The sequence below is a fragment of the Desmodus rotundus genome, chromosome 8 (assembly GCF_022682495.2).
Source record: "Desmodus rotundus isolate HL8 chromosome 8, HLdesRot8A.1, whole genome shotgun sequence".
NCBI lineage: Eukaryota > Metazoa > Chordata > Mammalia > Chiroptera > Phyllostomidae > Desmodus > Desmodus rotundus.
This window is the reverse complement of record NC_071394.1, coordinates 37,991,729-38,015,858: the sequence shown is the minus strand read 5'-3', so window position 1 is coordinate 38,015,858 and position 24,130 is coordinate 37,991,729. Positions and strand designations below refer to the sequence as shown.

Genomic DNA, 24,130 nt, shown 5'->3' with positions numbered 1-24,130 from the left:
TCTGAGGATCCATGGGGTGATTGGGGGTGGAGGGGGGTGGTGAGCTGTATGGTACAATACCTGTAGATGTCCAGTGAACCCCTGATAAACATCTTACCAGTAGCACTTTATTTTCAGACTTATAGATGCTGTGATTTGGAAGGGACCTTTGATGTCATGTAATCCACAATTCCCCCAACACAGGGCTCCTCTCTTCTTTGTACTCTGTACCCACCTTGGTTTACAAGGCAGCAGGTGTCTTGCTGAACATTAGTGTTAGGATGTCTAGCACTCACCTCCACCACTCTCCTTGGTCCTGGGATAATCTTCTTATGTCCCTGCCCCTGTGGCAGAGGCCACTTTGTACGTAGTAGATCCAGCCCTGCCCTCAATGCTCAACTAATTCTTCTAAATAAAGATCATAATCCCACCTTCACTGGCTTGTTAAAAATTGCCCAGAACAGTGCTTTGTCAAGCTGCCTGCTGTCTTGTTCCCCATTCTCCCTGCCCTGGCACCAGGGTCTTCTGGATATGGGATCTTGGGGTGTATGTTTGCTACCAGGGTCCTTATAAAGACTCAAGACCCATCACCAAATCCTAGTTTCCTCTGCTTGTTCCAATAGAGCTTCTCCCCCACCCCCCCGGCCCCAAAGCAGGGCAATGCTCTGCATCCCTGTTAGAACGTGCACCTGTTTGGTCTTAAGAGTCAGGAGTCCTAAACCCCCAGTCCCCATTTTCATACTTCCTGGCTATGTGAGCTCCAACAGGTTGCTTACTGTTCTGTCCTCATCTGTAAAAAGTAAGGTAATAATGCCTATCTCATACTGGGGGCAGGATGGTCAAATGAGATCACTTATTGAAAGCACTTTGGAAATCATGAAGCATTCTGCATATCCTAGAACTCCTTGCATTCTCCATTCCTGAGCCAATCATACTGCAGGCTCTGGACCTTCCAGCCTATTCTCCTGTGGATGGACTCTGGTATGGTATGGACCCTGTTCTACCCTTAGGAGCACACTGAGTAAATCGCCCCCTTCTTCTACTACACAAAACCACCATATCACCATCAGATGATGGCCCCGCTTGAAGGCCCTCCTTTGCTTCTCTGAAATACTCTTCCCCCCGCCCCCAGTAATGTCATTTTCTCTCACTACGAACTTCAGTTTTCATCAGATTGCTCCCTTTAATCCTCCTCTACAATTTTTCAGTTAACTATTCTAGTCTAGACTTCTAAGAAATGTGAGAGTAGGAAGGCAGGAGTCCCATAACAGTTCCCTGAACCCATGTGCCATGAGGAGAGTAGCTGCTGCTTGAACAAATCAGTTTTCCAGATGCCTCTGTGTGTGTGCCTTTCTATTGACAGTGATCGTGCAAGTGTGACATTTGTTTTAATGAGCATGTCAGGTGTGCTTTGCTGTTATATAGGATAGACTGTGGCATTTTGGTGACAACTGTTTAAGAATATGTGGAATTGTCTTTGCTTTTTTTATGTGGTGTATTATGTTTATTGATTTACAAATATTGTACCATCCTTTCATCCCTGGGATGAATCCCACTTGATCATGGTGTATGATCCTTTTAATGTATTGCTGGATGTGGTTTGCCAATATTTTGTTGAGGATGTATGGTACATTTACACAATGGAATTCTACGCAGCAGAGAGAAAGAAGGTGCTTATACCCTTAGCAATGGCATGGATGGAACTGGAGAGCATTATGCTAAGTGAAATAAGCCAGGCGGTGAGGGACAAATACCATATGATCTCACCTTTAACTGGAACATAATCAACAAAAGAAAAAAGCAAACAAAATTTAACCAGAGACATTGAAGTTAAGAACATTGTAACAATAGCCACAGGGGAGTGGGGAGGGGATAGTGGGGAGAGGGGTCTATAGGAGCTACTATAAAGGACACAAGGACAAAATCAAGGGGGAGGGTAGAGTTGGGGGAGGGAGGTGGGACTGGCTGAGGTGGGGTAGAGGGAAGGGGAGAAAATACAGACAATTGTAACTGAATAAAAATAAATAAATAAATTTTAAAAGAAAAAAAAGAATATGTGGAACTGTAAAAACAGAGGTCTGTTAAACTTCTAACAGTGGCACAATCTCTGCAGGACAATAGGAGCTTAAATTTCCTGTAAATCTATTCCCACTACGTGTCAAAATTTCAGATGTTCAGGGCCCTTAACTAGTGATCTTTTCTGCCAAACTCCTTTGGGGGCACAAAAGTGGCCTGGGACTACAGCCAGACCGTCAGTAATCTCAGTCTGTTTTCAGACCGTATGTGGACTTTTTCAAGAGCTGTCAGGATTAGAGGAAGAGCACACTTTATTCTGGAGACGCGCAATGGCAGAATGCTTTTACAGTCAGATCACACCTGAGTATGAATTCAGGTTTCTGCCTTTTTTGCCACATAATCTTAGCAAAGTAACTCTCTGTGGATTTTGGTTTTCTTATTTGTAGAGCTACAGGATAATGCCTACTTCGTGGGGTATTTTAAGAATTGAATGAGGTGCTAGCTGCAAAGCACTTAGCATAGTATATATGCCTGTGATAATATTTTTAAAGGCTAAGACTGCCAAGGCATTAGCCTCCTATTCACTGTCCTAATGTTGATGTTACTTGACCCTGGATTTGTCCTTACATATTTTTCTCCCACTTCTAGCCCCAATTCCCTGACTGCCTCTCTACCTTCTTCAGAGGGATACATGTACATGACGAGAACAATGGGAACTACTGATTCCTCCTCTCACTGGGCTCTGGCCGTTGTCTGGCAGGATCAGGAGAGGAAGAGGTCACTGACAAGAAGGTTCTCCTACTTCAGCTTCTGCTCTTTCATTACACATGGTTGGATAGGGAGAAAAGGTGGCCCACTTGCTACAGAAAGAGCCCCCATCATTCACTGGGACACAAACAGGGAAATCAGCACATCAAAACCGAGTCAGTCACCAAGACAACTTTTAACCAAAATCTATTGTTAGGTCTTTGATTTCACCAAATTACCTATAATTATTGCTCTGGTCCTTACTATCACAACAAACACTTGAACATATTTCACCCAAATCAGTAAGGCTGGTAGTGAAGGGCCAAACATAATGGACCACAACTTGGTTATTTTATCTTCATACTCCTGAATCTAGATAAGTGTGTGATGGGAAATACCCAAACAACAACAACAAAATTGATGAAATATTTCCATAATTGTGACAAATTGTGGCAACTATGAAGACTTCTGAATTTCCTGTTATCATAAAGGCAAAAACTTATTTTATTATCTAGAAAATATGCACATCAACAAATGTAACAACCACTTATCTGATACGTGGTTTGCAAATATTTTCTCCCATTCCATAGGTTTTCTTTTCATCTTGTTGATGGTTTCCTTTGCTGTGCAAAAGCTTTTTAGTTTGATGGAGTTCCACTTGCTTATTTTTGCTTTTGTTGCTTGTGCTTTTGGTATCATATCCAAAACAATCATTGCAAAGACCCATGCCAAGGAGCTTCTTCACTATGTTTTTTTCCTAGGAGTTAGGAAAATAGGATATTGAAGAAATATGTGCACTCCCATGTTCATCGCAGCATTATTCACAATAGCCAAGATATGGAAACAACCTAAGTGTCCACCAGCAGATGAATGGATAAAGATTTGATACATACATACATATACAGCGAAATATTATGCAACCATGAGAAGGAAGAAAACCCCGCCATTTGCAACAATATAGATGGACCTTAAGGGCATTATGCTATGTGAAATAAGTCAGACAGAGACAAATGAATACTATATGATACCACACGTATGGGGAATCCAAAAAGGCTAAACTTGTAAAAACAGAGAGTGGAACAGTGGTAACCAGGGGCTGAGAGATGGGGGAATTGGGGTGATGTTTAAGTGTACAAACTTACAACTAATAAATAAATATTGGAGATTTAGCACATGACATAGTGATTATAGTCAACAATTCTATATTATAAACTTCAAAGTTGCTAAGACACTAGATCTTAATTGTTGTCACCATAAAAAAGAAATAATAATTAATTTTAAAATAAGGGCAACAAGTCTGACCTTTAGGCTTTTTCGCTTTCCGACAGTACCCAAGTCCTTTTTAACTTTGGGACAGTAATGGTAACACTCTGTTCTCTTCAACTTCTTCTAGATAATTCCTGCTCACTTCACTCTTCTTAAAATGTCAAATTCTTCATTCACACACACACACAATGGTTTTGCCTTATGAACTAAGGTCCTCTATTTCCTGTGCCATCAGTGGACCTACACAGTTTCAGGACTTAATCAGCTACAGCTGGGTATGAATTTAATCTGTACTGTCCTTAGGTTTCCAAACTATATTCTTAAGTTTTATTATAAAACAAATTTACTCATTTCAAATATTGGAGGCATTTGGGAAATTGAAATATCTGAAATTTTTAGAATAACTTGGCTTTAAGATACACAAATAATCCAAAACCCTTTTAATAATTAAAGACCTCAACTTTCTCCCTCATGAAAAATTTAACCAGAATTCCTAATGAACTAAAGTGATTTGAACTTTAATTCAAGTAACTTAGGATTAAATGTTTCCTAACTAGGTTGCTCAAAAAGCCCCAGAAGGCCTAAATAATTCATTGATAGTCAAGAATTGGGTATCATTTCCAAACTCCAAGAATGGGGTCAAGCTGAATGAACAGAGAAATGGTGTATAAAATTAGGCAGCTTTGTAAGGCCTCCCCAAACAGGCAACACAGTGATACCTCACACCTCACAGCTCAAATAGCAATTCATCATCATATGCTACTATCTTTTTAATTTAAGAATAGCATTTAACAAGCTCATTTTAGAATCTGATTCATTATCATTTTTAGGAAATTTAAAAGCCTTAAATCTTCTCTATACTGTGTGTGATTACACCTAATTAAAGTTCACATCTTTCGCAGAAAGGTGGAACATCAGTTCTAATTTTATACACTAGTGTGATCAAGAGCATAAAGCATCAGATTGCAAGTCAGGAGACCCAGGTTCTATTTCTGACTTGGTCACTGCTTTTCTTAAATGCCTCAGCTTTTCCATTCATGATACATGGGCGGAGTTCATCAGAACTTGTCAGAGTTCATTAGAACGAATTATGTCATCAACATTCAGTTTTGAACTATTGAGCCCATACTGTGGGCTGGATACCATGCTATTTGCTAGTATATGTGTGAACAAGAAAGGCATGATTCCTAATTTCATAGAGATTCCATTTATTCCAAATATTTTTACTACTACTGACACTAATATGATACTCCCAGGATCCACTGAGGATACAGGAAGTCAGTAAGTCATAAGTGAACAAATATTTGTTGAATATTTACAATGCACAAGGCATTGTTCTAGATGAATGAAGGAAAATGTCCCTCATTAGACCTACACTAATAGCAAGAGGCTAGAGGTCATGTTCATCATTGTACTCTGTGTCCCCAAAGTCTATCATAGAGTCTGTCTGGTACTCAGTAGGGCTCAATATATAACTGTTGTGTGACCAAATGAGTGAGTTTTTGAGTGAAAAACATATAATTCCTGTCAAGGGATTAGAATCTAACAAAGAATTTAAAGCATCTGTGCATCTGTGTATCAACTACAATAAATCACAGCTTGTTATAAAAAGACATAGAGGATACAAAAGAATTAAAACCAGGAACTCAGATACTTATATCAAAGGTCATAGCAACATTATTCACAATAGCAGAAAGGTAGAAACAACCCAAATGTTCAACAAATGAATGAATAAACTAAATGTGGTATATCCATACAATGGATATTTTTCAGCCTTAAAAAGGAAGAAAATTTTGACACATGCCATGATATGGATTAATCTTGAAGACTTTATGCTAACTGAAATAAGCGAGACACAAAAGGACAAATATTGTATGATTCCACTGACATGAGGTACTTAGAATAGGCAAATTTATAGAGAGAGAAAGTAGAGTGGTGGTTACGAGACTAGGGGAGCAAGAAATGAGGAGCTAGCATTTAACAGGTACAGAGTTTCTGTTTGGGATGAGGAAAAAGTTCTGGAAATGGCTATGATGGTTGCACAACAATGTGAACGTACCTAATGCCACTGAGCAGTGTACCCTAAAAATAATTAAAATGGCAAATATGTTATATATGTTTTGCCACAATAAAAATAATGATAGTTATAAAAATACGTGAAAGAAGTTGAGAGGCAGTAACGTTGTTCCTGGCTTAATCTAGGTGGGGGATCCTGGAAATGGTATCATTGGAGCTTGCACGTCTATAAATGCCTAAAAAGTTTTCACTGTTAACAATGAGAAGCACACATTTGTCTTCATATGGTTCACCAGCTTCATATGACTCCTTCTACAAGAAACTGATAAACGTGGTTGCTTCTAGGGGAGGCACTGGAATTCTACTGGTTTGGGGATCTAATGGCCTAGGATACAAAATGACTTCTCACTGTACTTTTATTCCTTTTTATTTAAAATACCAATATTCAAATAAATTTAGAAACAAAGGACTCCTGATCCTCTTTATAAAGATTCTCTAAATGTGATCTGAAAGACAGACCAATTATCTTCGTTTCCTACACTCCTTTTATTCAAAGGACATAAAAATAGTCAATATTCCATGTCAGAAGCATTAATCAGACAACTACCAAAGCACCTTTTCGATTTGAAATGCTAACCATCTCTTCTAAGGACATTGGTTTTATAATTTTGAAATCTCCCTCCCTGCTAATCACCCCTGAACACATAAATATAAGGAACTAATGATATCAAAGTAACATTTTAACCACCAACCCTTTCCCCCAGGCCTGGTCTGACTCTTTAATGCTCTGTGTTTTAATCTTGGGCCCTCTTCTAACAAATTCCAATTTGTTCCTTTATTCCTATGGCAGAGTAATTTCAGTGGCAATGTCTTAGGTTAAAAGACCCATTTCCTTAGACTGCTTTGCAGCTAGGTATGGCCAGGCAACTAAGTTCCAGCCCATGAGAAGTACTGTATCCTTTTCTGAGAGATTCCTCAACCAGGAGATGCACTCTTTGTCCTTCTTGGAAGTGACTTTTGAGGATGGAAGGCATATGCCGGAGATGGTAGAACAGAGAGAGAGGATGCTGGGTCTCTGATGGGATCCTGAAGTCGCCATCCAACACCTGGCTCCCTCCTGTGGATTTTTCATTTGGGAGAATAAACCACCGTGTGGTTAAGCCATTATTATTCGGAGCTGCTGTTATACGCTGTTTACATAACTTTCTTTCTCTCCCCCACCCCACATTCTTTCTTCTTCATGCTCACTTTTCTGTAATCCCTGTACTTTGGTACATTGTAATATACTCTCTCTGTTTCGGAAGTGTTAGCTTCCCTGCACACCACTGCGCGTTTTGCCTAGAGCCACTGCCGGGTTCTCCTCTGTCAGCCCCCTGTGCTGTCCTCCACACAAAGTGCCGCACACTCTGCAGTTCTGCTCTCTTGCAGTTTGCTCCCGCTAGGAACATCAGCTTCAAGGAGGGGCTGTCCTGTCTATTCACAACTGTATTCCTAGAACTTAAAATAGCATTTGCCTTGTAATAACTACTCCAGAAATATTGCATTGAGTTTATTGAGCACCCTTCTAAGCATGGAAAACAACTCAGTTAACAAAATAGATTAAAACCCCTTTTCGGTGACACTCAAACTCTAGTGTGGAAAAAAGAAAAATAAACAATAAACATTAAATCAATGAATCATTCAATGAAAAGATGATAAACTAATCCGGTATGTTACCAGGGGAGAGGTGCTGTGGAAAACCAGAGCAGAGCAAAGCAGGTTGGGGGGATCATGGTAGAGAAAATGTGCAGAAGGGGGAAATGGTCACAGTGTTAAATAAATAAATGAGGAAGAGTTGGCCCTTGGTGAAGGCAACATTTTAGTGAAGATTTAAAGGTGGTGAGGAAGGGAGCCATTCAGGTATCTCGGGGAAGAGCATTTTAAGCAACTAGTACAATGAGGGAACAGCTAGTGCAAAGGCCCTGTGGCTTCAAGGAATATTGCTGAAGATACTGAGCCTAGAGAAAAGTGAGCAGGTGGGAGAGAGGTGTAAGAAGAGGTCAGAGATCTTGTACCTTGTAGGTCAATCTTAGTTCTTTGGCTATTACTCTGAGTGACACGGGGAACCGTGTCAGAAGAGGGACAGGATGTTTAATTTTAGAAGAACACTCTGGCTGCTGTGTTGAGGACAGGTGGTAAAGGAAGAAGAATGGACGCAGGGAGACCAGTAAAGAGACCTGAAATAATTCAGGCGAGAGATGGTTAAAACCGTGGATGAGGATGTAGCAAGAAGTAGGGGGAAATGATCAGATTCTAAATATACTTTGAATGCCTCTAGAGGCTAGGGGATTTGTCAGGCAATTGGATATGGGGAATGACAGAAATAATAAAAGAATTCCTTGAATGACTCCAAGATTTTTGGCAAAGGCAACTGGAAGAATGATGTTGTATTAACTGAAATAGAACTGGATGTGGAGCAGGCTCAGGGGTGATTTGAGTGTGGCTGTGTGAGGTGGGAGAAGTCTATCAAACAGTCGAGTAGAGGTGTCCACCAGACAGTTGGATCTATTCACTTGCAGGTCAAAGAAAAGTTCTGGGTTAGGGGTATAAACTTTGGAGTCATCATGAATATATGAAAAAAGGGCCCTGAACAATGATAAAACATATTTACCTTTACTTAAGGAACGTTAACATTATGTAGCTGAAGAAATGGCTTCCAGAGAGTGAACAAGACCATTTATCAAGAAAACAGGTCAAAACCTCTATGATGCTTCCAAAACTTTCTCAAAACATGGTCTGCATATCCCCTGAATCAGGTTAAACCCATCCTTTGTCATTAAGTACTGTTAGTGATTCTCACACATATTCAAATCTGAAAATCATCCACTCTGTGTGTGTAACTCTGTGGCACAGAGTGTCATTTGCGAGTTTCTACTTTCATACTTACAATCGCATCTGAGTGTGGGTTACACATCATGGGCACAGCCTAAGGGCAGAGTCACTAGAAGTCATTGATATCCAATTTGTTTTATAATTGCTACAGACTGACACATGTTGCATGGGATTTATCAATATTCAAGGAAATATACTTCTGGGCAATCTTCTGAATGATTGCCTGCATCATCTCCATAGCAACCCTGATAATTTGTCTTTAAGATGGATCTCTGTTGCTATGAGTAATAACAACTTGGGTTCAGATGGGCGTGATATTTCAGGAAAGAGGCCGCTGTTTCTCAGCCATATATGATTCTCTGGGGTCAACATTTAAAAACCCACAACTTCAGTTCTTTGTAATCTTTACTTTTGTTCTTTTACTATTTTTTGCTTCTGGTGGAAGTTTAAGAGCACAAGAGATTATATTATAGTCTGATGAACTGGAAAATCCTTACAAAGTAATTGATTACTCAGAGAAACACAGCAGACATGTGAAAGGATTACCCAGGTACCCTTTCGGGGAAATGCTAGTTTCAGAAGACTATGCAAACACACTTAACAGGTTTCTTGAGTAATCATTTTTACTCAAAGAAGACAGGATCCAGATTAACCCATAGTAACTAAGTAATATTTTCAAGTTTTCTAGACCAGGGAAGCTATAGATCAAATATCTCTTCAAATAGTTTTTCAGAATGTGTGGAAGTTGTGGGCTTCATTCATACATTTCCTTCTTGGTCCTTTTGCGTACTGGCGTTACCATCCTTAACATAGATATTGTTCTCATGGGTTCAAGATCCTGAAGCTACTTTTTTGATCTACTATATCAAAAAGAAACAGAAAAAGCCACTTGGTTCAGTATGCTATGGAGAAGCTGGTATTAAAGAATCTTTAGAAAGCACTTGGGTCATTTTTAAATCATAAAACACAAACTTGTGATATCTCAAAGTTTTGTTTTCCAAAATTCTAGGTATTTCTGACTTCAGGTCTGCTGGACAAAAGGTTTACATTTTGAATTATAGTTGTCACTTTCATTTGTGTCAATTTTAAAATAATATATTTTTATAATTTTGTTGCATAAAACAGTAATAAATTTGATTGATATGTTGCACCTAAATTCAGTAACAGTGCCCGAGGACTGAGTCTGGAACATAAATTAGAGACCATAAGGAATCACATTCATGTGGTTCTGAGAAAGCCTAAGTTGGTGGTCACTAGCCCACAGCATCTCAGAACTGACATTTGAAACCCGAAGAAGACAGGACTCGGGAGGGGGGAGGGCAAATGGTGCAGTTGGACAGTGATGACTCTCTGGCACCATCCTAAGCACCCGTTCTGGCCTGGACTCTGAAAGTGGAAGGACAAGAGCAGGATGGAAGCCCCAATCCAGAGACAGTAGTGGGAGGACAGGGTTCCCTGGGGAAGTCACCCTGCCTCTCTGAATATAAACCAGAAGGAGCAGCAGCATCCAATAAAGAACCATTGACTTTTCCTCATTAAACTCATGAGCTATGACTTGGCAGACAGCAAGTCTGTAAGTTATATTTACATTATTTTTTCATTTACCAATGATTACTAGTAAACAACTCAGAAAGGACTTCATGAATATTAAGATATTCCTTCAAACTTTTATCCTCCACTTTACTCAGATGACACTTCATTCAAATCTTGTTTCCTCCTGGGAGGCACTGGATCTTATTCCAAAATATTAAGCTACATGACTTCCCTTCTCTTTCTGCACATGGTAAGTAGGAAAGCACATGGCTAAGAAAAGCACTGGGACTGGTACTAAGGTATGATGGGAAGGGAGCAAATACCTGTGCCAGGGTACATTACAATGTCTGGGAAGTTCTGCCACACTTTGTATATGCCTTCCCAGGATGGCATTTTCGCCTCAGTTACACTAACAGTCCTTGCAGTACAGGCATCCTGTTGTCTTTCTATAGCACTTGGAGTCTGTTGCATTAGGCATACACCAAGTATTGGCTGACTCATGATCTATGCAAACTTAAAAGAAAAAAATTAAAGTATCCTATCATGTGTCCATTTTCAAGACTGCAAATAGCATGAGATGCTGCCACAAAGGCTTAGTAGCAAAGCTGTAGTGTACTTATGTATCTGGCTAACCTGGGAGCTGTAAACAGGAAGAAAAATATAATGTAACAAAATGTTCTCATCATGCACTTGCTTAGAAGAAATTACCATTAGGAAGATATCAATAGTGCCTGCTAAATCATCTGTTATTGAATATATTGTCAAGAGAATAAATCCTTTTGTTGTGTATTGTAAGAAAACAGCTTTATACAAGATTCCAATAGGAAATAAAGAAAAGGGAAAGAACATTTGGTAAAATATCCTTTGTTCAAGTAGCAGTTCCCATTTCCCCTTTATTTTTATAGCTGTTAGAGATGATGACAACAAAAACTAATAGTCTCTAAATATTTCAATTTATATATATATATATATATACTATACATAAAATTATACATTGTCTATACAGCAATACAATGATAATCTAGCAATTATTTTTACAACAGCTATATGAGATAATTCACAGAACTGTCTCAAAGGGATCTCTAAATGCTCTAGTAAAAACTTAGAAAATAATTGAATTCCTTCACAGGAGTGTTTCCAATAAATCAATTATGATGAACTAGGATGTTAGTGAGACTTAGTGTGGCCATCGTTTTATAATATATACAAATATTTTTTGTATGACTGAAATTAGTATAATATTATATATCAATTATATCTCAATTTAAAAAAAGAAAGAAAACTCAATCAAGCTAATACAATGCAGTAGCAGAGAAAAATAGGTATAGAAAAGACTAGGTAAATGGAAAGCATAAAATAAGATAGAAATAAAATATCAGTAACCAAAACAACTATAGTCTAAATGTATTCATTAAAAGTTATAGATTGTCAGATTTGACTTAAAAAAACAAACCACCAACAAATCCAGCTGTACACTCTTATATGAGACATATCTAAGGCAAAAGAACAGATGCAGTTTGGAAATGAAAAATGGAAAAATATAAACCAAATACTAATTAAAAGTGGCAATATAGCTACAGTACTATGAAAGAATGATTAAGGATATGATCACTATGTTATGATAAAAAATAAAAAAAATTCACCAGGAGGATTTAGTAAATCATTCATTTTCTTTAATAACATAATATCAAAATATGTAATGAAAATTTGGTATAATTATACAATGATAAATCTATTATCAAAGTAGAAGACCTCAACACACCTCTCAATAATTGATAGATTAAAAAGAAAATTTTAGTTAGAATATGGAAGATGTAAATAATATAATTAAGAAAATACCATTTTGGTTACGTCTTCACTGGTTTAAAATCTTCCTCTGGCATCAAATCCTAAAAGTATTCCACATTTGGTACTGGCCTACCAATCTAGCCAAGCTTATGTCCTACCTCCCAATACAAACCATCTATCCTGAGCAAACCAAACCAGTAATGGACCAAGGAGAGGAAGCTCTGGGGTATAGTGCTCATGTGCCTGTGTTGGTGTACTACGAAGGTGCAAATCCCTGTTCTACCATTTACTAACTTGATGACCTTAGACAAGTTACTTAACCCTTATGATTTTCAGTCTTCCCATTTATAAAATGAAGATGCTGGTAATATCAACCTCCTAGGCCTATTTTGAGGATTCATAAAGAAAATCAGTGCCTGATACATTGTATTTCCTCCATAAATACTGGCTACAGGTCTTTATCCATATTGTTACTATCCTGGAACACCTCTCTTCCTCCTCCCATCTACACAAACTCTATCCAAGGCCATTTTTCAGATGGGATAATGATCCCTTGGGGAATTTTTCCCAGGGGAATCAGGCCAGAAATCACCAAGACTCATTCTCAGAATGTTAATTACTAAACATACCAGAAATGCTATTATATTTTATTCTACTTTACCTTCTGTGTCTTGAAATTCTCTCATTAGTTTTCTCCAAAGCAACACCAAACTAGGGAAACACAAAACTGCCCCAATTTTATAATCTGAGGGAAGTTAACTTTGAAGCTTTCTTTAATACTTTACTATAAATGTAATAATCAAAGAATATCATCAGTTCTACATCTTGGTCCAGGAAAGACACAGATAAAGCCAATTCACAATCTTTCATTCTCAGACCTAACCTTGTAAAATATAAATATTTCATAAATATCTTTTACCTTTTCCCCTATAAGACACTTTTCCAGAACCACTAATAGTAAAATGAAAGCTCATTCTCTACCTACCTTCCAATTCTCAAAGTAGTTTAATGGTTCAGCAAAGAAAAAAGAAAAGCATCATGAATAACCCACAAAACACAATAATCAGCCTCCATGTTATTGAAAGCTGATTAGCACTGTGACTATACTGTGTGCAGGAAGCTGTTTCACTATGCAGAGTCAAATAGCCAGCCTTGGAATGAGATAAATGGCTCAGGAAGAGGGAGAGGTTTGTAAAATGAGATATAGCAGCCAAAACCTTTAATCAACAACCAGGAGCCCTGGCCAGGTAACTCAGTTGGTTAGAATGCCATCCCAATACACCAAGGTTGTGGGTTTGATCCCCAGTCAGGGCACATACAAGAATAAACCAATGAGTGCATCAATAAGTGGAACAACAATCAATGTTTCTCTCTCTCCTTTCCTCTCTCTCTCCCTCAAATAAGTAAATTTTTTTAAAAAACCCAGAAAAGAAAGCACTTTATAAGAAAACAGTATTGGAACACCTGAAGAGCTTAGATTTTTAACAAAAGGATCACAGAGATGAATCACAAAGGCCACCTTGTCAAAACCTTTTATTTTCCAGATAATAAACTGAAGCCTGAGACCTAAACTGTATTTCCTTTGCAAACCATAGGCTTTCCAGAGAAGGGAACTCAAGACCTACCATAATTAAGTCAGCTTCCCCAACTGAAATTCAACACTATCTTAGATAATGAGGCAAGTGAAATAAATACTGGAAAATACAAGGAACATTACTTATACATTCTAAATAACAAGTTCTACTGAGACCTTGCAGGAAAGTACACACTCCTCAAGCACCTAGATCTTGGTCATTACCAAGTGGCTCGAGGAGCTGGATGAGACTTCAGTGCACTCTTGGATGCCAACAAGGACACAATGACACACACCCTTGCCACTAAGAGGCGCTTTTTTCTGCTGTCTTCCTTTGGCAAGTAAAAATACCTAGGAAAAAAAGTGGTTTTGCTACAGAATTTACCAGATATGCAGTCATATTTTTAGTATTTCTATTCATATTTTTCATAGATGTGTTCTAAAAAATAATGGATCAATAATGTTTAGAAACAATTTTGGTTAAGAGAGGCCAAGAATTAATGTTTATTTGGCACAGTAGTAACTTACTGCATATTATTAATATTGCTTATTTGAGAAGTTTAGAAGAAAAACAACATATATTTACACATGGTCTATGATTACAAAGATAAATTAGACAAATTGATGGCTGTGTGACAATAAAGTTGCTTTCCTGAGGGGAAAGGCATTTATGACTCAGTTGCCTAATCTAGAATAAATCACTCTAAAGTTATTTGTAAAAACTGTTTATAATTTATTGACTAAGAATACACAAATAATTTCTTATTCATTGGAATTTTACTTTCAAAAACCAAAATATAATAGAAAAGGATAATCTAAGAAATAGATCTACATTTTCTGTTATTAGATTCTTTGAGTACAAATATCCCTTAAATTCTGAAACTTCAGTTTTCCTTTTTATATCAATCTTTCATTCTTAATTGAATTCCTTATAGAAGTAAAATCGGAAGCCTAACATCAATCTCATTCCCTTGGGATTTGGTGATAAACTTTTATGAATGAAAACAATCAGCCAGTGGTGCTTACCACTAGTGACAACATTTTGGCACATAAAGATAACTGCCTTTGCCCTGGCCGGTGTGGCTCAGTAGGTTGAAGTGTTGTCTCGTAAACCAAAAGATCACGGGTTTGATTCCTAGTCAGGGCATATGCCTGAGTTACAGGTTCAATCCCCAGTACAAGAGGGCAACCAATCAATGTTTCTCTGTCTCTTTCTCTCCTTCCCTCTGTCCCTCCCTCCCTCTCTTACGCTCTCTCTAAAAGCAATGAAAAAAATGTCCTGAGGTAACATTAAAAAAATAAAAACTAAAGAAAACTGCATTTGCCAATTTTCAAAAATCATTGTGTATTTTACAGCGAGCAAAACAAGTTGTTGACTCCAAAATGCTACCATTATTTTTACTATCCTAAAATCCAAAGTACTTTGTAGGCAAATTAGACTGTTTGGTAGGCTTTTTTTAATATGCTTCTATACTAACTGCACAAAATTTTAATACTATAACGTTTTTGTTCCTTTTTAAATTAAGGACATTTTTGTACAGGTTTCTGACTAAACTGAGGCACATTAATACACAGATTTTTGTCTATAAGAAATTTTCAAAATTAAATTTTCCCCTCAAGTACTTCTAAATTAAAATTATAAATCAGTAAAGATGAACTATGAGTAACATAAGCATTTTAAGGACCCTTTTCTACTATTTAATCAAATTACTGGCACATTGAATTTCCTACATAAAAATACTCAAAATAACTATGTTCAAAGAATGGTTGAATCATCCTTAAAAATTTCCACTAACAAAAAGGAGCAGCTCAAAAACATTTAGAAAGTAAATCTAAGTTAATACTGTATCAAAAGAATGAGGACATTGCTTACAAAAAATGTTTTACTGGCCAATGATGTTATGTTTTAAGGGAAGGTAAAAGGTGTTACTTTCATGTCTTTAAACTTCTTGTCCCTGGTTGAAGGTAAGGGGGGGGGTAAAATCTCCCCATAGTTTACCTTAGTTAATGAAAACCTTCTTAATAGTTGCTACAAAAATGTAATTGTTGCTTCTTCTTTCCTGCACCTCATTTTTGTCCTTTTTTGAGGACTGTTCTTAAGGTTGTAGAAAGACAGCTAAGATGAAAAATAAGAATGGGGAAGAAATATTTGGAAAATAATCATAAGGAGCACTATCATCCATGTGAATAAAGAGTTGGTTGGGGCCCAATAATGAACATTCAACACCAAAAACAACCGTATTTTATTGGGTAGAGAAAGGAATTTTTGGATAGAGTGATTTGGCAAAATCTGTGGTACATGAATCTTCAGGACTGACCTGTAGAGAGACCAGAGGCAGAAAACTGTAAGGATGCTTCTGGGATAGCTCCCTGGGTATCAGTCAGGGTCCTGGAAGGAAAAACATAGAAGTCAAGCTGGGTAATTTAAGAAAAACTCACTAAGGGAATATTACAAAGATGTGGGCATAGCTTAAGAAAACTCAAAATAGAAGACTGCTACAACGACAAGAGCCATAACCACTCCCAGGCCTACAGGAGCAGAGGAGCAGTCACAGGAGCCAAGAGAGGGTGGCTGCATAGAGACAGCTGCCTGATTGGAGCTATGGCCATTTAGAAGAATCCTCCAAAACTTCCAGTCAAGATATAGCATAGGTAAATGCGGTATTCGCACCCTCCCACAACCACATCAAAATTACAACTAAACAACCATCATTCAGAACCACCTGAAATCTGGCTGAATGGGAGTCCTACAATTATGCAATTAAAGAAGACATATTGAGACTAGTAGGAGGGGCAGAGACGTGGATAGGGCTGGTCCCACACCCACGTGTGGTGGATAAAAATCCAGAGGCATATCTCAACTGCAGAGGTCCAAGCCCCACACCTGGCCCCCCAGCCCAGGGTTCCAGTGCCAGGAAGATAAATCCACATAACTTACGGCTATAAAGACCAGCAGGGATTGAGGCTGAGGGAGATGAAGTGTTTCTGGAGTCCCAGGCAGCTCCTCTTACAGTGCTGGCACAGGGACTTACTTGGACTTACTCCTTCTGAGTTCCAGTGCAGAGGTAGTAGCTTCAAAGGCACCAGAGCCATACAAGGAAGAATTAAATTGTCTGGCATCAGGGTGAGAGCTACAGGGGAGCTTTCTCCCAGATAGAAGTACTGGCGTGGGCCATTGCTCCTTTTCTGAGCCCTCCCCTCTCAGAACCCGTAGGCATATCTGAGTCTCCATCAACCTGCCTCACACTGATTGCCCCATGCTGTTGATTCCCTGAGGCCCAGCCCCACCCAAATTTCAGGCCCATGCAAGCTGTCTCCAGTGGCTTTTCTATATGAATGGCCTATCTTGGCTCATGCTTCAGACTTTCCTAAAATCTCTCAAACAAGCAGCATCTGGCTTCAGCAGGCTCTCTCATCAAGTGGTCCCAGGCTTGGCACTAGAGGCAGTGGGCCTTGGTTCACCACTTGGTCTCTCCTGGGCACCTCCAAGCCTAGCACAAGTAGCAGCCATCTCAGATTGCTTTGTAGCTCATGCTGGTGGCCCCACATAGGACACATGTGGCAGCTGACCTAGGCCTGCACCTCCCCAGTGCACCCAGTGGACAGCTTCAGACCACATCTAAGTGCTATCTCCACAAGTGGCACACTCAAGGGGTGGAATCAGCAGGCACCAGAACCCTGCCAAAGTAAGTCCTGCTCTGTGGGGTGGGCCTCTGTACAGCTGATCTTCCACAGAGGTCAGAGGTCAGTGATTAGTGGTCACATCCAGTCCTTGCAGCTGACCAGTGTGGGGGTAAATCCCTCCCATTGACATGCCAATGACTATGAAGGCTCAATAAGAAGAGGGTATACACAGCCCACACAGGAGGCTCACCTCAAGTGCCCAGCTTGGGTGACTGGAGAGGCTGTGCCACTGGAATCTATATAACAACAACTACATTAGGCCACTCTACCAAGCCAGAGAGATGTAGCAGCTTTACCTAATACACAGAAAAAAACACAGTGAGACTACCAAAATGAGAAGACAAAGAAACATGTCCCAAATGAAAGAACAAAACAAAACTCCAGAAAAAGAATGAAACATAACAGAGACAAGCAATCTACTAGTGCAGAACTCAAAACAATGGTTATAAGGATGCTCAATGAACTTCGGGAGAGAGTAGGTGAACTTGGTAAGAAGTTCAACAAAGAGACATGAAACAAAAATGGAGATAGAACATCATAAGTCAGAAATGAAGAATACATTAATTGAAATGAAGAATACATTATAGGGCATCAACACTGAAGTAGATGAAGCTGAGGATCAAACCAGAGATTTGGAAGATAAGGAAGCAAAAAACACCCAATCACAACAGCAAAAAGAAAAAAAAAATTTAAAAATGGGGATAGTGTAAGAAGCCTCAGGAATGACTTCAAGTATGCTAACATTTGCATCATGGGAGTGCCAGAAGGAGGAGAGAGAACAAGAAATTGAAAACCTATTTGAAAAAATAATGACACAAAACTTCCTTAACTTGGTGAAGGAAATAGACATACAAGTCCAGGAAACACAGAGAGTCCCCAACAAGATGAACCCAAAGAGGCCCACACCAAGACACATCATAATTAAAATGCTAAAGGTTAAAGGCAATCTTAAAACAGCAAGAGAAAAGCAGTTAATTACCTACAAGGGAGCTCCCATAAGACTGTCAGCTGATATCTCAGAAGAAACTTTGCAGGCCAGAAGGAAGGAGCAAGAAATATTCAAAGTAATGAAAAGCAAGGACTACACCCAAGATTACTCTAGCCTGCAATGCTATCATTAAGATCAAAGGACATATAAAGAGCTTCCCAGGCAAGAAAAAGCTAAAGGAGTTCATCACCACCAAACCAGTATTATATGAAATGTTAAAGGGAAGAAGAAGGAGGAGGAGGAGGGGCAGGAGAAAGAAGAGGGAGAGGGGAGAGGAGGAAGTAGGAAGGAGGAGAAGAAGAAGAAGAAGATCCCTGACCGGTGTGGTTAAGTGGGTTGAGCATGGTCCCACAAACTGAAAGGTCCACTGGTTCAATTCCCAGTCAAGGAACATCGCTTGGGTTGTGGGCCATATCTCTGCTTGCGGGCATGCAAGGGGCAACTGGTTGATGTTTTTCTCGCACATCAGTGTTTCTCTCCCTCTCTTCCTCCCTCCCTACCCCTCTCTCTAAAAATAAACAAATAAAATCTTTTTCTAAAAAAGACCAAAAATAGGAACAATAAAATGGCAATAAATACATATCTACTAACAATTAAATCTAAAAAACAAACAAGCAGAACAGAAACAGACTCATAGATACAGAGAACATTTTGATGATTGCCAGATGGGAGGGGGTTTGAGAAGATGGTGAAAAAGGTAAAGGGATTAAGAAGTACAAATTTGTTGTTACAGAATAGTCATGGGGATGTAAATTACAGCATAGAGAATATAATCAATAACATTCTAATAACTATGTATGGTGTCACATGGGTGTGAGATTTATCAGGATGATCTCTTAGTAAGTTATGTAATGTCTAGTCACTGGGGTGTACACCTGAAACATATAATAATGTATGTCAACTGCAATTGAAAAATTAAAAAAATGTATTAAAAGTTAAAAAGAAAAAGAAGAAAAGCCAGCCAACCCACAGCAATCTGCAGAGGACTAGAGGCATACATACCTTCACCTTACTCTCTTCACACCCTCTGACCTTCTGTCATCACCCCCTGCTAGCTGCACCCAGCTGGATGCCAGGGGCATAGAGCGAAGTGGAGGGAGGATCTAGAGAAGCAAATGGAAGAGACCCTGTCCAGGGGTAAGGTCATGGCAGTGGAAATGGAAAGGGTAAAACGCAAGACAAATTTAACAGGATTTTCTGCCTGAGTGGATTTGGAGATGGAAAGAGAAAAATCAAGGATGACATCATAGTTTCAAGCCTGAGTTACTAGACTAAAATGAGAATAACATCAACTGAGCCTATTTTTACCAAACATTGTATTCCCAATGCATAGCATTGTACCTTGGGCATAAAAGGCCTTCTGTAAACATTGTTGGAGAAAAAAAAGTGTATGGATGGATAGATGTATGTATGTATGGATGGATGGATGGATGGATGGATGATGGAAAAAACAAATTTGAGAGAAGATGATGTGTTATGTCACCTTACACATACTGAGTTTAGAGTATGGTGAAAGAACCCAGCAGGAGATTTGAGCCTAAAGCTCTGAAAAGGAAAGAAATAAAGACATACTCTACAAACCACCTGCACAGTACATTAACACAATGAAATACTATGTAGCTGTAAACAAGAAGGAACTCTTATCCTTTGTGACGGCATGGATAGACCTGGAGATTATTATGCTAAGCAAAATAAACCAGTCAGAGAAATACAAATACCATATGATCTCACTCATATGTATAATCTAAAAACAGAATAAAATGACAAACAAAATAAAACCAGAGGCATGGATACATGGAACAGAATGACAGATCTCCAAGGGGAGGTGGTTGGGGGGACTGGAAGACATTAGCCAAAGAACACATGTGGGAGTATGCATAGCCCATGGACACAGACAACAATGTGGTGAAGGCTGGAGCAGGGGATCTGGGTGGAAGGAGGCAAAAGTGGGGGAAATTGGGGACATCTCTAATAGTGTTGACAGTTAAAAAAAAGAACCATCTGCACGAATATCAGCTGACACCACAAGAGTGGGTGAAATTCATAAAAAGCAAGTATAAAGAGAAAAGGAGGAGGGCCTAATGACCAAACTTGAGAGCTCTGTCTTATGAGACAAAGGGAAGAAGGGAAACCAACATAGAGAAAAGACAAAGGGAAAAGATAACATATGCAATCATTTGTTGTACTGTTAAAATAATTTCACATCTATCTGCACATCACTAGCAGGTTTTCTTCTTCTTGACACTGCAGCCTTGCCTAACATATATATGACACAAATGCAAGCTGGAGACCACCACTCACCGCCTTGCCTCAATCGGATGCTCTAATACCCCATCTTCCCAGTTTTGCTCACCTAGAATCTAACAGAGTCAACATTAATCCTTTTATAATTAAGAAAAGTCTCAGGACTTCCAGGAAAGATGGCAGCCTAGGTAAACACAACTTGCCTCCTCACACAACAACGTCAAATTACAACTAAAATACAGAACCACCACCACTCAGAACTGTCAGAAATTGAGTTGAATGGAAAACTGAAAACTACAGAATTACAGAAACCACATCCATCCAGGCTGGTGGGAGGGGCACAGATGCAGAATGGGCTGGCGAAACATTCCCATATGTGGTGGATAAAAATTTGGGAGGGGTATCTCAGGAGCAAGGAGTCCCAGCCTCACACCAGGCCCCCCAGCCCAGGGTCCCAGTGCCAGGGAAGTTAAGTCCCCATAACTTCTGGCTGCAAAAACCAGCAGAGATTGAATTGGTGGAAGAAACTTCTGGAGTCCCAAGAAGTTCCCCTCAAAGAACCAAGACTTAGACTCACTCCAAGTTCCAGCACTAGGGTAGCAGCTTGAAAGGCAGGCACCGTGGCACACAGGGAGAAACTGAAGTGTCTGGAAAAAAAGCAAGAGCTGAGACAGAGGGGCAGGCAGAGGCCATTGTCCCTTTTCTGAGCCCTTCCCCTACAGAGCCACAGAGCTGGCAGGCTGGTGCCATACCTGAGTCTCCATCAGCCTGGCTAACACTGTTTGCCCCACCCTGGAGATCCCCAGAGCCTCCATCCCACCCAACTTACAGGCTTTTCCACATGAATGTCTGCTCTTGTCTCATGCTTCACAACTTCATAAATTCTCTCAAACAAGCAACAGCCAGCCTCAGTGAGCCCCCATCCCCTGTACCTCTGATGGCTGCCAGATGGGAGTGGGGTGGGTGAGAATGGGTGAAGAAGTGAGGGTGTTAAGAAGTACAAATAGGTAGTTACAGAATAGCCATGGGGATATAAAATACAGTATAGGGAATGGAGAAGCCAAAGAACTTACACACATGACCCATGGACATGAACAAAGGTGTGGGGATTGCCTGTAGGACTGGAGGGGGGGTGATGGGTAGAGGGGGACCAAGGGGGGAAAACTGGGACAACTGTAATAGCATAATCAATAAAATATAATTTTAAAAAAGAAAAGTCTGTTTACTAGGCTTATTCTTTCAAGCCTCATGTATTTAATACCTATTTTGCATTCAGCACTACACTCAACAACATGGAAGTAAAAATAAGTCTCCAGCCATCGTGGAAATTAAAATCCACTTGGACTACAAAACCATTGAGCATAAAACAACTAGAATTCAATTAGAAGTTGACTTGTACGATTCAAACCAAATACCATTTTCAACCAGTGAGACTGCATACCACTCAGCACCTGTTCACAACTCCCCCCTGCCCCCACTAACTCAGGTTGATAGAGGAGATGGATCCTACATAGTTGTGCTTCCTATTAAATGCCTAATCATGCCCTATGGTAAATTTCTCTTTACCTTTCTTTCTTCTCCACTGTTCCATAAGGTCTCAATTATCTTTGCAGCTATTGTCTAAAACATGGAAAGCATTCAAATGTTTGTTAAATGTATGTATGAATCAGAAGCTAAGCCAATTCCAGAGCAGCTGCCAATGTCCTTAACTCTTTCCTTCAGCAAATCTCAAGAGCTTTAAGGTTAAAAGCTGTTACCTAATATGGCCATTGACCAAGACTTGGTCCAGAGGATGACTGGATTTGGTGCTGAGTGTTCAGGTAAAAAGGCTCAGGAAAACTCTGGCAAATCCTAAAATGCTTTTAGAAAGGAGGAAGAAAGGAGATTCTAATACAATGCCTGAAGTATAAAGTGTGTTCAGTAAATATTTTATGAGTGAATGAACAAAGAATAGCTGAGGAAAGACGGTGAGTTCAAAAAGAGACCAAACTCAGGGGACGGGTGTGACAGATGGGGCTGCATCTAAAGCTTTGTCTAGCAGAAACTTAACTAAGTCTATTTCCTAATGGCTATTATGTCCATTTCTATACGTTAATTTTCCAGCATAACCCCCTCTTATTACTCCCAAACTCCTTTTAAAGGAAAACAAAACCTCTTTCACCGCACAGGCAGCAGTGCCTCCCCAACTTGACTGTACACACTCATCACCTGGAGATCGTGTTAAAATGAAGGTTCTGAATTATTATGTCTGGGGTAGGGCCAGAAATTTTGCATTTCTAACAAACTCCCAGCTGGGGCTATTGACGCTGGTCCAGAGACCACACTTGTAAAGTATCAAGAGCCTAGAGAACATTTTACAGAGAATATTTAAGTAGTCGTAAAGCTGTGAGTAAGCTTCCTCCTGTTCCCAGATTTCCTAGTTATGTAACATTCGACAAGTCACTTTACCTCTCTGAGCCTTCCTTTGTCGTCAGAGTAATATGGTGAATAACCACAGCCAAGACTTACTGAGCGCTTACCATGTACCATAAACTGTATCATATTTATCACCTTATAAATAGGACTTACGTTAAACAACCTGTCCCAGGTAGGTACAGTACACCTGGATCTGGTTCTAGGCAGTCTGACTCAAGAACACGGCGTTTAATTAGCGCGGAAGACTGCCCCTTCGGCCGAGCTCCTGGAGCTTTTACCAACATTAACTAACACCTGGTGTGTAGCACTTACAAATTCCAGGCTCTACTCTAAGCTCCCTTGGGGGCACATTAGCTCATCTATATAACAACCCTGGAAGGCTACAGGTTTTACAATAGGCCCAAATAAGTTAAAGCTGAAGGTCAAACAGAGGCGCAGCAGGACTGGAATCCAGGCAGTCTAACTGCAGGACCCGGCGCTCTTTTGCAACCTGAGAGGAGGCGGCGGGGACTCCGGGCTACCAGCGCTCAGCAATCTGCGGCGGGCGCGCGCCACTCCGGGCGGTCTGGAAGCCGTGCTGGCGCCCAAAGCAAACCAAGTGTCTTACACTTAGCTTCGAGTTATGGGTGGAAAGAGTCTTTCTTGGCCCACACCCAGGACCCCCCACCCCCACGCACGGGTCAGCGTTCTGGTGAAATATAACTTGACCGGTCCCCAAAACGGCTAACTGGCTAAATATCTTGAGAACACATTTTCACTTTGTGACAGGGTCTCTCCGGATCCCCGCAACACGTAGCCCCAGGAACTTGCGCCGCCCACCTGCGCCGTCACCTCCTGAGAGACGCAGTCCCACTTAGACTCTGCAATTTGTAGTCTGGGCTCTTCCCGCCAGTTCCACCTCCTTCGCGGCTGGAGCCAAAAGGGTCGCTTCGAATACCATCTGCTGTCCAACACCGCCCTCTGCCGGCCTCTTCTCGAGTTGCCCGGGTTATGAACCAGTTCCGGTTGCT

The 24,130-nt window shown here is 39.9% G+C and overlaps 1 long non-coding RNA gene across 1 annotated transcript; it reads right to left on the bottom strand.

Moving 5' to 3' along the window:
- Positions 1-3,367: 3,367 nt before the first annotated feature.
- Positions 3,368-24,000, bottom strand: LOC123477839 (uncharacterized). The gene is made up of 3 exons (XR_006652837.2): positions 23,940-24,000; positions 16,108-16,178; positions 3,368-3,499 (listed from the first exon to the last, which is right to left on the bottom strand). It is a non-coding gene; the product is annotated as an uncharacterized lncRNA (long non-coding RNA).
- Between the last annotated feature and the right edge of the window lie 130 nt (positions 24,001-24,130).